At 43.5% G+C, this 13,036-nt stretch overlaps 1 long non-coding RNA gene across 22 annotated transcripts in view; it reads left to right on the top strand.

The window, feature by feature from the left end:
• LOC307181352 overlaps window positions 1-13,036 on the top strand; it is a 1,649,813-nt gene that overhangs the window by 1,122,924 nt on the left and 513,853 nt on the right. Inside the window, exon 9 of one of the 22 annotated variants that reach the window (XR_013826513.1) lies at window positions 10,951-11,032. The exons of the other annotated variants lie outside the window; for them this stretch is intronic. This is a non-coding gene — a long non-coding RNA (uncharacterized lncRNA). The remainder of the gene's footprint in view (window positions 1-10,950; window positions 11,033-13,036) is intronic. 22 annotated transcript variants of the gene reach the window in all.

Below are 13,036 nucleotides of genomic sequence, written 5' to 3' on the forward strand. Positions count from 1 at the left end.
CCATTTTTCACTTTCTGCGATGTTGAGCTTGTACTGTAAACGAGGTTCTTGTAAACAGAGCCGTTCCAAACTTTGGGGTGGCTGTGTCTTTTTGATTTTAATTTCCCTAATCTATAGGACCATAAGTGGAAGTGCCCTAGGCTCTGTTGCTTTGTTTTTTAGATGTTTCAGGAAACACCATACACTTCTCCCGAGTGGTTGTTGGCAATTTACATCCCGCCCATCAGCATAACAAGGCTCCCAGTTCTCCATGGCCTGTCCTGACTTTCTGGATTTTACACTTTTTTCAGATGGCCCTTTTGACCGGGGGGAAGTGAGACTTCATTGTAGTGCAGATTTCCTTTGCAAGCTTGCTTGGTTGGCCAAAAAGGGCGTATGCGTTTTTTCCTGAATATATTCAGGAAAAAACGCATACGCCCTTTTTGGCTAAGTGCATCATTGTGGACGTTCTGCCTCTTTTCCTATGCTTTCAATGCAATTCCAGTCTACCTCCTGAAATCGGTTTCCTGCAATTCTGCCCCGCTTTCAAGTCCTCTTGGCAGCCTTACTTCAGTCTATTTTTGGACGATAGCTGTCATTTATAACTCTGCAGGTTTGTGAATTACAGTGCCCCTGAGCTCCTTTCTTCAACTCGCTTTCTTTTGAGCTGGCCGCAACACCGCAGGATGGCTTCAGGCCCTAAATTGGTTCCGGTACGGCACGCTGAGCCTTTGGTTATTTCCTCTTCCTGGTGGGAAATGAGAGTTAAATTTGCCCGTCCAGACACCTCCAGCTAGCCTCTCATTGGTTCTCGCTATTCCTGTTCAACTTCCGCAGAAATTGCAAACTGTGCCAAACAGGAGGTTAAAGGGACTGACTCTCCAAGTGGGGAGAGTGTTAGTAAAGCGTCTGGAATGTTGCACCCGAGTACCAGGGGAGGAAAACTGAGACATATTTGAACACGTCTCCCGATCACATGGTTGATCATACTCTGGGTTCCACATGCATGTTTTAGCTGAAGGAAGAATACCTAAAACCTGGGTAGTTGAAACCCGTGGAATGGGTACCATGCAATATGACTTCAAAGGGTCTTCATTTGCTCACCGAACCTCTCCAATCCTATCACTGCTGCGTTTTCGCCCCTGTACACATGCTTGATTCTCTTTCGGAGACATAGCAATCTATAGGTTTTAAGATACTTACTAGTCAGGTACATTCTTAGGCGTTTAATATGCGGTGTTGAGTCCATTTCGTTGAGCAAGGAGTAGCTCTTGTCTATTCCATATTTGGCTTAAGGAACTTTATCTGTGCTCATTTCAATCTCTGGTTTTATGCAGCACCACAACTCACCTTTACCCTTAAGCAAGCATAAGTTGGTTTTCTAAATTTGAGATCCTGTTCTGTTCTGTAATTCAGTTCCTGTGTAGCCAAGTTTACATTCCATATATTACTGATATCTTATGATGTTTCTTTTTCTGTGTGACTTATTTCAGTTAGAATCATCATACCTGAATCCACTCATTGTGCTGCTAAGGGCCTGATGACATAGATTTCATTGCTGAGTGATATTGCTTTGTAAGTAAATACCACAGCTTCTTTATCCATTTTTCACTTTCTGCGATGTTGAAATTGTACTGTAAACGAGGTTCTTGTAAACAGAGGCGTCCCAAACTTTGGGGTGGCTGTATCTTTTTGATTTTAATTTCCCTAAGCTATAGGACCATAAGTGGCAGTGCCCTAGGCTCTGTTGCTTTGTTTTTTAGATGTTTCAGGAAACACCATACACTTCTCCCGAGTGTCTGTTGGCAATTTACATCCCGCCCATCAGCATAACAAGGCTCCCAGTTCTCCATGGCCTGTCCTGCCTTTCTGGATTTTACACTTTTTTCAGATGGCCCTTTTGACTGGGGGGAAGTGAGACTTCATTGTAGTGCAGATTTCCTTTGCAAGCTTGCTTGGTTGGCCAAAAAGGGCGTATGCGTTTTTTCCTGAATATATTCAGGAAAAAACGCATACGCCCTTTTTGGCTAAGTGCATCATTGTGGACGTTCTGCCTCTTTTCCTATGCTTTCAATGCAATTCCAGTCTACCTCCTGAAATCGGTTTCCTGCAATTCTGCCCTGCTTTCAAGTCTTCTTGGCAGCCTTACTTCAGTATATTTTTGGACGATAGCTGTCATTTATAACTCTGCAGGTTTGTGAATTACAGTGCCCCTGAGCTCCTTTCTCCAACTCGCTTTCTTGTGACCTGGCCGCAACACCGCAGGATGGCTTCAGGCCCTAATCTGGTTCCGGCACGGCATGCTGAGCCTTTGGTTAATTCCTCTTCCTGGTGGGAAATGAGAGTTAAATTTGCCCGTTCAGACACCTCCAGCTAGTCTCTCATTGGTTCTCGCTATTCCTGTTCATCTTCCGCAGAAATTGCAAACTGGGCCAAACAGGAGGTTAAAGGGACTGACTCTCCAAATCGGGAGAGTGTTAGTAAAGCATCTGGAATGTTGCACCCGAGTACCAGGGTACGAAAACTGAGACATATTTGAACACGTCTCCCGATCAAATGGTTGATCATACTGTAGGTTCCACATGCATGTTTTAGCTGAAGGAAGAATACCTTAAACCTGGGTAGTTGAAACCCGTGGAATGGGTACCATGCAATATGACTTCAAAGGGTCTTCATTTGCTCACCGAACCTCTCCAATCCTATCACTGCTGCGTTTATGCCCCTGTACACATGCTTGATTCTCTTTCGGAGACATAGCAATCCATAGGTTTTAAGATACTTACTAGTCAGGTACATTCTTAGGCGTTTAATATGCGGTGTTGAGTCCATTTCGTTGAGCAAGGAGTAGCTCTTGTCTATTCCATATTTGGCTTAAGGAACTTTATCTGTGCTCATTTCAATCTCTGGTTTTATGCAGCACCACAACTCACCTTTACCCTTAAGCAAGCATAAGTTTGTTTTCTAAATTTGAGACCCTGTTCTGTTATGTAATTCAGTTCCTGTGTAGCCAAGTTTACATTCCGTGTATTACTGATATCTTATGATGTTTCTTTTTCTGTGTGACTTATTTCAGTTAGAATCATCATACCTGAATCCACTCATTGTGCTGCTAAGGGCCTGATGACACAGATTTCATTGCTGAGTGATATTGCTTTGTAAGTAAATACCACAACTTCTTTATCCATTTTTCACTTTCTGCGATGTTGAGCTTGTACTGTAAACGAGGTTCTTGTAAACAGAGCCGTTCCAAACTTTGGGGTGGCTGTGTCTTTTTGATTTTAATTTCCCTAATCTATAGGACCATAAGTGGAAGTGCCCTAGGCTCTGTTGCTTTGTTTTTTAGATGTTTCAGGAAACACCATACACTTCTCCGGAGTGGTTGTTGGCAATTTACATCCCGCCCATCAGCATAACAAGGCTCCCAGTTCTCCATGGCCTGTCCTGACTTTCTGGATTTTACACTTTTTTCAGATGGCCCTTTTGACCGGGGGGAAGTGAGACTTCATTGTAGTGCACATTTCCTTTGCAAGCTTGCTTGGTTGGCCAAAAAGGGCGTATGCGTTTTTTCCTGAATATATTCAGGAAAAAACGCATACGCCCTTTTTGGCCAAGTGCATCATTGTGGACGTTCTGCCTCTTTTCCTATGCTTTCAATGCAATTCCAGTCTACCTCCTGAAATCGGTTTCCTGCAATTCTGCCCCGCTTTCAAGTCCTCTTGGCAGCCTTACTTCAGTCTATTTTTGGACGATAGCTGTCATTTATAACTCTGCAGGTTTGTGAATTACAGTGCCCCTGAGCTCCTTTCTTCAACTCGCTTTCTTTTGAGCTGGCCGCAACACCGCAGGATGGCTTCAGGCCCTAAATTGGTTCCGGTACGGCACGCCGAGCCTTTGGTTATTTCCTCTTCCTGGTGGGAAATGAGAGTTAAATTTGCCCGTCCAGACACCTCCAGCTAGCCTCTCATTGGTTCTCGCTATTCCTGTTCAACTTCCGCAGAAATTGCAAACTGTGCCAAACAGGAGGTTAAAGGGACTGACTCTCCAAGTGGGGAGAGTGTTAGTAAAGCGTCTGGAATGTTGCACCCGAGTACCAGGGGAGGAAAACTGAGACATATTTGAACACGTCTCCCGATCACATGGTTGATCATACTCTGGGTTCCACATGCATGTTTTAGCTGAAGGAAGAATACCTAAAACCTGGGTAGTTGAAACCCGTGGAATGGGTACCATGCAATATGACTTCAAAGGGTCTTCATTTGCTCACCGAACCTCTCCAATCCTATCACTGCTGCGTTTTCGCCCCTGTACACATGCTTGATTCTCTTTCGGAGACATAGCAATCTATAGGTTTTAAGATACTTACTAGTCAGGTACATTCTTAGGCGTTTAATATGCGGTGTTGAGTCCATTTCGTTGAGCAAGGAGTAGCTCTTGTCTATTCCATATTTGGCTTAAGGAACTTTATCTGTGCTCATTTCAATCTCTGGTTTTATGCAGCACCACAACTCACCTTTACCCTTAAGCAAGCATAAGTTGGTTTTCTAAATTTGAGATCCTGTTCTGTTCTGTAATTCAGTTCCTGTGTAGCCAAGTTTACATTCCATATATTACTGATATCTTATGATGTTTCTTTTTCTGTGTGACTTATTTCAGTTAGAATCATCATACCTGAATCCACTCATTGTGCTGCTAAGGGCCTGATGACATAGATTTCATTGCTGAGTGATATTGCTTTGTAAGTAAATACCACAGCTTCTTTATCCATTTTTCACTTTCTGCGATGTTGAAATTGTACTGTAAACGAGGTTCTTGTAAACAGAGGCGTCCCAAACTTTGGGGTGGCTGTATCTTTTTGATTTTAATTTCCCTAAGCTATAGGACCATAAGTGGCAGTGCCCTAGGCTCTGTTGCTTTGTTTTTTAGATGTTTCAGGAAACACCATACACTTCTCCCGAGTGTCTGTTGGCAATTTACATCCCGCCCTTCAGCATAACAAGGCTCCCAGTTCTCCATGGCCTGTCCTGCCTTTCTGGATTTTACACTTTTTTCAGATGGCCCTTTTGACTGGGGGGAAGTGAGACTTCATTGTAGTGCAGATTTCCTTTGCAAGCTTGCTTGGTTGGCCAAAAAGGGCGTATGCGTTTTTTCCTGAATATATTCAGGAAAAAACGCATACGCCCTTTTTGGCTAAGTGCATCATTGTGGACGTTCTGCCTCTTTTCCTATGCTTTCAATGCAATTCCAGTCTACCTCCTGAAATCGGTTTCCTGCAATTCTGCCCTGCTTTCAAGTCTTCTTGGCAGCCTTACTTCAGTATATTTTTGGACGATAGCTGTCATTTATAACTCTGCAGGTTTGTGAATTACAGTGCCCCTGAGCTCCTTTCTCCAACTCGCTTTCTTGTGACCTGGCCGCAACACCGCAGGATGGCTTCAGGCCCTAATCTGGTTCCGGCACGGCATGCTGAGCCTTTGGTTAATTCCTCTTCCTGGTGGGAAATGAGAGTTAAATTTGCCCGTTCAGACACCTCCAGCTAGTCTCTCATTGGTTCTCGCTATTCCTGTTCATCTTCCGCAGAAATTGCAAACTGGGCCAAACAGGAGGTTAAAGGGACTGACTCTCCAAATCGGGAGAGTGTTAGTAAAGCATCTGGAATGTTGCACCCGAGTACCAGGGTACGAAAACTGAGACATATTTGAACACGTCTCCCGATCAAATGGTTGATCATACTGTAGGTTCCACATGCATGTTTTAGCTGAAGGAAGAATACCTTAAACCTGGGTAGTTGAAACCCGTGGAATGGGTACCATGCAATATGACTTCAAAGGGTCTTCATTTGCTCACCGAACCTCTCCAATCCTATCACTGCTGCGTTTATGCCCCTGTACACATGCTTGATTCTCTTTCGGAGACATAGCAATCCATAGGTTTTAAGATACTTACTAGTCAGGTACATTCTTAGGCGTTTAATATGCGGTGTTGAGTCCATTTCGTTGAGCAAGGAGTAGCTCTTGTCTATTCCATATTTGGCTTAAGGAACTTTATCTGTGCTCATTTCAATCTCTGGTTTTATGCAGCACCACAACTCACCTTTACCCTTAAGCAAGCATAAGTTTGTTTTCTAAATTTGAGACCCTGTTCTGTTATGTAATTCAGTTCCTGTGTAGCCAAGTTTACATTCCGTGTATTACTGATATCTTATGATGTTTCTTTTTCTGTGTGACTTATTTCAGTTAGAATCATCATACCTGAATCCACTCATTGTGCTGCTAAGGGCCTGATGACACAGATTTCATTGCTGAGTGATATTGCTTTGTAAGTAAATACCACAACTTCTTTATCCATTTTTCACTTTCTGCGATGTTGAGCTTGTACTGTAAACGAGGTTCTTGTAAACAGAGCCGTTCCAAACTTTGGGGTGGCTGTGTCTTTTTGATTTTAATTTCCCTAATCTATAGGACCATAAGTGGAAGTGCCCTAGGCTCTGTTGCTTTGTTTTTTAGATGTTTCAGGAAACACCATACACTTCTCCGGAGTGGTTGTTGGCAATTTACATCCCGCCCATCAGCATAACAAGGCTCCCAGTTCTCCATGGCCTGTCCTGACTTTCTGGATTTTACACTTTTTTCAGATGGCCCTTTTGACCGGGGGGAAGTGAGACTTCATTGTAGTGCACATTTCCTTTGCAAGCTTGCTTGGTTGGCCAAAAAGGGCGTATGCGTTTTTTCCTGAATATATTCAGGAAAAAACGCATACGCCCTTTTTGGCCAAGTGCATCATTGTGGACGTTCTGCCTCTTTTCCTATGCTTTCAATGCAATTCCAGTCTACCTCCTGAAATCGGTTTCCTGCAATTCTGCCCCGCTTTCAAGTCCTCTTGGCAGCCTTACTTCAGTCTATTTTTGGACGATAGCTGTCATTTATAACTCTGCAGGTTTGTGAATTACAGTGCCCCTGAGCTCCTTTCTTCAACTCGCTTTCTTTTGAGCTGGCCGCAACACCGCAGGATGGCTTCAGGCCCTAAATTGGTTCCGGTACGGCACGCTGAGCCTTTGGTTATTTCCTCTTCCTGGTGGGAAATGAGAGTTAAATTTGCCCGTCCAGACACCTCCAGCTAGCCTCTCATTGGTTCTCGCTATTCCTGTTCAACTTCCGCAGAAATTGCAAACTGTGCCAAACAGGAGGTTAAAGGGACTGACTCTCCAAGTGGGGAGAGTGTTAGTAAAGCGTCTGGAATGTTGCACCCGAGTACCAGGGGAGGAAAACTGAGACATATTTGAACACGTCTCCCGATCACATGGTTGATCATACTCTGGGTTCCACATGCATGTTTTAGCTGAAGGAAGAATACCTAAAACCTGGGTAGTTGAAACCCGTGGAATGGGTACCATGCAATATGACTTCAAAGGGTCTTCATTTGCTCACCGAACCTCTCCAATCCTATCACTGCTGCGTTTTCGCCCCTGTACACATGCTTGATTCTCTTTCGGAGACATAGCAATCTATAGGTTTTAAGATACTTACTAGTCAGGTACATTCTTAGGCGTTTAATATGCGGTGTTGAGTCCATTTCGTTGAGCAAGGAGTAGCTCTTGTCTATTCCATATTTGGCTTAAGGAACTTTATCTGTGCTCATTTCAATCTCTGGTTTTATGCAGCACCACAACTCACCTTTACCCTTAAGCAAGCATAAGTTGGTTTTCTAAATTTGAGATCCTGTTCTGTTCTGTAATTCAGTTCCTGTGTAGCCAAGTTTACATTCCGTGTATTACTGATATCTTATGATGTTTCTTTTTCTGTGTGACTTATTTCAGTTAGAATCATCATACCTGAATCCACTCATTGTGCTGCTAAGGGCCTGATGACATAGATTTCATTGCTGAGTGATATTGCTTTGTAAGTAAATACCACAGCTTCTTTATCCATTTTTCACTTTCTGCGATGTTGAAATTGTACTGTAAACGAGGTTCTTGTAAACAGAGGCGTCCCAATCTTTGGGGTGGCTGTATCTTTTTGATTTTAATTTCCCTAAGCTATAGGACCATAAGTGGCAGTGCCCTAGGCTCTGTTGCTTTGTTTTTTAGATGTTTCAGGAAACACCATACACTTCTCCCGAGTGTCTGTTGGCAATTTACATCCCGCCCATCAGCATAACAAGGCTCCCAGTTCTCCATGGTCTGTCCTGCCTTTCTGGATTTTACACTTTTTTCAGATGGCCCTTTTGACCGGGGGGAAGTGAGACTTCATTGTAGTGCAGATTTCCTTCGCAAGCTTGCTTGGTTGGCCAAAAAGGGCGTATGCATTTTTTCCTGAATATATTCAGGAAAAAACGCATACACCCTTTTTGGCCAAGTGCATCATTGTGGACGTTCTGCCTCTTTTCCTATGCTTTCAATACAATTCCAGTCTACCTCCTGAAATCGGTTTCCTGCATTTCTGCCCCGCTTTCAAGTCCTCTTGGCAGCCTTACTTCAGTCTATTTTTGGACGATAGCTGTCATTTATAACTCTGCAGGTTTGTGAATTACAGTGCCCCTGAGCTCCTTTCTTCAACTCGCTTTCTTGTGACCTGGCCGCAACACCGCAGGATGGCTTCAGGCCCTAATCTGGTTCTGGCATGGCACGCTGAGCCTTTGGTTAATTCCTCTTCCTGGTAGGAAATGAGAGTTAAATTTGCCCGTCCAGACACCTCCAGCTAGTCTCCATTGGTTCTCGCTATTCCTGTTCATCTTCCGCAGAAATTGCAAACTGGGCCAAACAGGAGGTTAAAGTCGCTGACTCTCCAAGTGGGGAGAGTGTTAGTAAAGCGTCTGGAATGTTGCACCCGAGTACCAGGGGAGGAAAACTGAGACATATTTGAACACGTCTCCCGTTCACATGGTTGATCATACTTGGGTTCCACATGCATGTTTTAGCTGAATGAAGAATACCTTAAACCTGGAGCGTTGAGACCCGTGTAATGGGTACCATGCAATATGACTTCAAAGGGTCTTCATTTGCTCACCGAACCTCTCCAATCCTATCACTGCTACGTTTATTCCCCTGTACACATGCTTGATTCTCTTTTGGAGACATAGCAATCCATAGGTTTTACGATACTTACTAGTCAGGTACATTCTTAGGCGTTTAATATGCGGTGTTGAGTCCATTTCGTTGAGCAAGGAGTAGCTCTTGTCCATTCCATATTTGGCTTAAGGAACTTTATCTGTGCTCATTTCAATCTCTGGTTTTATGCAGCACCCCAACTCACCTTTACCCTTAAGCAAGAATAAGTTGGTTTTCTAAATTTGAGACCCTGTTCTGTTCTGTAATTCAGTTCCTGTGTAGCCAAGTTTACATTCCGTGTATTACTGATATCTTATGATGTTTCTTTTTCTGTGTGACTTATTTCAGTTAGAATCATCATACCTGAATCCACTCACTGTGCTGCTAAGGGCCTGATGACACAGATTTCATTGCTGAGTGATATTGCTTTGTAAGTAAATACCACAACTTCTTTATCCATTTTTCACTTTCTGCGATGTTGAACTTGTACTGTAAACGAGGTTCTTGTCAACAGAGCCGTTCCAAACATTCGGGTGGCTGTGTCTTTTTGATTTTAATTTCCCTAAGCTATAGGACCATAAGTGGAAGTGCCCTAGGTTCTGTTTCTTTTTTTTTTTAGATGTTTCAGGAAACACCATACACTTCTCCCGAGTGGTTGTTGGCAATTTACATCCTGCACATCAGCATAACAAGGCTCCCAGTTCTCCATGGCCTGTCCTGCCTTTCTGGATTTTACACTTGTTTCAGATGGCCCTTTTGACTGGGGGGAAGTGAGACTTCCTTGTAGTGCAGATTTCCTTTGCAAGCTTGCTTGGTTGGCCAAAAAGGGCGTATGCGTTTTTTCCTGAATATATTCAGGAAAAAACGCATACGTCCATTTTGGCCAAGTGCATAATTGTGGACGTTCTGCCTCTTTTCCTATGCTTTCAATGCAATTCCAGTCTACCTCCTGAAATCGGTTTCCTGCAATTCTGCCCCGATTTCAAGTCCTCTTGGCAGCCTTACTTCAGTCTATTTTTGGACGATAGCTGTCATTTATAACTCTGCAGGTTTGTGAATTACAGTGCCCCTGAGCTCCTTTCTTCAACTTGCTTTCTTGTGACCTGGCCGCAACACCGCAGGATGGCTTCAGGCCCTAATCTGGTTCCGGCACGGCACGCTGAGCCTTTGGTTATTTCCTCTTCCTGGTGGGAAATGAGAGTTAAATTTGCCCGTCCAGACACCTCCAGCTAGTCTCTCATTGGTTCTCGCTATTCCTGTTCATCTTCCGCAGAAATTGCAAACTGGGCCAAACAGGAGGTTAAAGGCGCTGACTCTCCAAGTGGGGAGAGTGTTAGTAAAGCGTCTGGAATGTTGCACCCGAGTACCAGGGGAGGAAAACTGAGACATATTTGAACACGTCTCCCGTTCACATGGTTGATCATACTTGGGTTCCACATGCATGTTTTAGCTGAAGGAAGAATACCTTAAACCTGGAGCGTTGAGACCCGTGTAATGGGTACCATGCAATATGACTTCAAAGGGTCTTCATTTGCTCACCGAACCTCTCCAATCCTATTACTGCTACGTTTATGCCCCTGTACACATGCTTGATTCTCTTTTGGAGACATAGCAATCCATAGGTTTTACGATACTTACTAGTCAGGTACATTCTTAGGCGTTTAATATGCGGTGTTGAGTCCATTTCGTTGAGCAAGGAGTAGCTCTTGTCTATTCCGTATTTGACTTAAGAAACTTTATCTGTGCTCATTTCAATCTCTGGTTTTATGCAGCACCACAACTCACCTTTACCCTTAAGCAAGCATAAGTTGGTTTTCTAAATTTGAGACCCTGTTCTGTACTGTAATTCAGTTCCTGTGTAGCCAAGTTTACATTCCGTGTATTACTGATATCTTATGATGTTTCTTTTTCTGTGTGACTTATTTCAGTTAGAATCATCATACCTGAATCCACTCATTGTGCTTCTAAGGGCCTGATGACACAGATTTCATTGCTGAGTGATATTGCTTTGTAAGTAAATACCACAACTTCTTTATCCATTTTTCACTTTCTGCGATGTTGAACTTGTACTGTAAACGAGGTTCTTGTAAACAGAGCCGTTCCAAACTTTGGGGTGGCTGTGTCTTTTTGATTTTAATTCCCCTAAGCTATAGGACCATAAGTGGAAGTGCCCTAGGTTCTGTTGCTTTGTTTTTTAGATGTTTCAGGAAACACCATACACTTCTCCCGAGTGGTTGTTGGCAATTTACATCCCGCCCATCAGCATAACAAGGCTCCCAGTTCTCCATGGCCTGTCCTGCCTTTCTGGATTTTACACTTTTTTCAGATGGCCGTTTTGACCCGGGGGAAGTGAGACTTCATTGTAGTGCAGATTTCCTTTGCAAGCTTGCTTGGTTGGCCAAAAAGGGCGTATGCGTTTTTTCCTGAATATATTCAGGAAAAAACGCATACGCCCTTTTTGGCCAAGTGCATCATTGTGGACGTTCTGCCTCTTTTCCTATGCTTTCAATGCAATTCCAGTCTACCTCCTGAAATTGGTTTCCTGCAGTTCTGCCCCACTTTCAAGTCCTCTTGGCAGCCTTACTTCAGTCTATTTTTGGACGATAGCTGTCATTTATAACTCTGCAGGTTTGTGAATTACAGTGCCCCTGAGCTCCTTTCTTCAACTCGCTTTCTTGTGAGCTGGCCGAAACACCGTAGGATGGCTTCAGGCCCTAATCTGGTTCCGGCACGGCACGCTGAGCCTTTGGTTAATTCCTCTTCCTGGTAGGAAATGAGAGTTAAATTTGCCCGTCCAGACACCTCCAGCTAGTCTCCATTGGTTCTCGCTATTCCTGTTCATCTTCCGCAGAAATTGCAAACTGGGCCAAACAGGAGGTTAAAGGCGCTGACTCTCCAAATGGGGAGAGTGTTAGTAAAGCGTCTGGAATGTTACACCCGAGTACCAGGGGAGGAAAACTGAGACATATTTGAACACGTCTCCCGTTCACATGGTTGATCATACTTGGGTTCCACATGCATGTTTTAGCTGAAGGAAGAATACCTTAAACCTGGAGAGTTGAGACCCGTGTAATGGGTACCATGCAATATGACTTCAAAGGGTCTTCATTTGCTCACCGAACCTCTCCAATCCTATCACTGCTACGTTTATGCCCCTGTACACATGCTTGATTCTCTTTTGGAGACATAGCAATCCATAGGTTTTACGATACTTACTAGTCAGGTACATTCTTAGGCGTTTAATATGCGGTGTTGAGTCCATTTCGTTGAGCAAGGAGTAGCTCTTGTCTATTCCATATTTGGCTTAAGGAATTTTATCTGTGCTCATTTCAATCTCTGGTTTTATGCAGCACCCCAACTCACCTTTCCCCTTAAGCAAGCATAAGTTGGTTTTCTAAATTTGAGACCCTGTTCTGTTCTGTAATTCAGTTCCTGTGTAGCCAAGTTTATATTCCGTGTATTACTGATATCTTATGATGTTTCTTTTTCTGTGTGACTTATTTCAGTTAGAATCATCATACCTGAATCCACTCATTGTGCTGCTAAGGGCCTGATGACACAGATTTCATTGCTGTGTGATATTGCTTTGTAAGTAAATACCAAAACTTCTTTATCCATTTTTCACTTTCTGCGATGTTGAACTTCTACTGTAAACGAGGTTCTTGTAAACAGAGGCGTCCCAAACTTTGGGGTGGCTGTGTCTTTTTGATTTTAATTTCCCTAAGCTATAGGACCATAAGTCGCAGTGCCCTAGGCTCTGTTGCTGTGTTTTTTAGATGTTTCAGGAAACACCATACACTTCTCCCCAGTGTCTGTTGGCAATTTACATCCCGCCCATCAGCATAACAAGGCTCCCAGTTCTCCATGGCCTGTCCTGCCTTTCTGGATTTTACACTTTTTTCAGATGGCCCTTTTGACCGGGGGGAAGTGAGACTTCATTGTAGTGCAGATTTCCTTTGCAAGCTTGCTTGGTTGGCCAAAAAGAGCGTATGCGTTTTTTCCTGAATATATTCA

This window comes from Stenella coeruleoalba (assembly GCF_951394435.1).
Source record: "Stenella coeruleoalba genome assembly, contig: scaffold_48, whole genome shotgun sequence".
NCBI classification, from domain to species: Eukaryota; Metazoa; Chordata; class Mammalia; order Artiodactyla; family Delphinidae; genus Stenella; species Stenella coeruleoalba.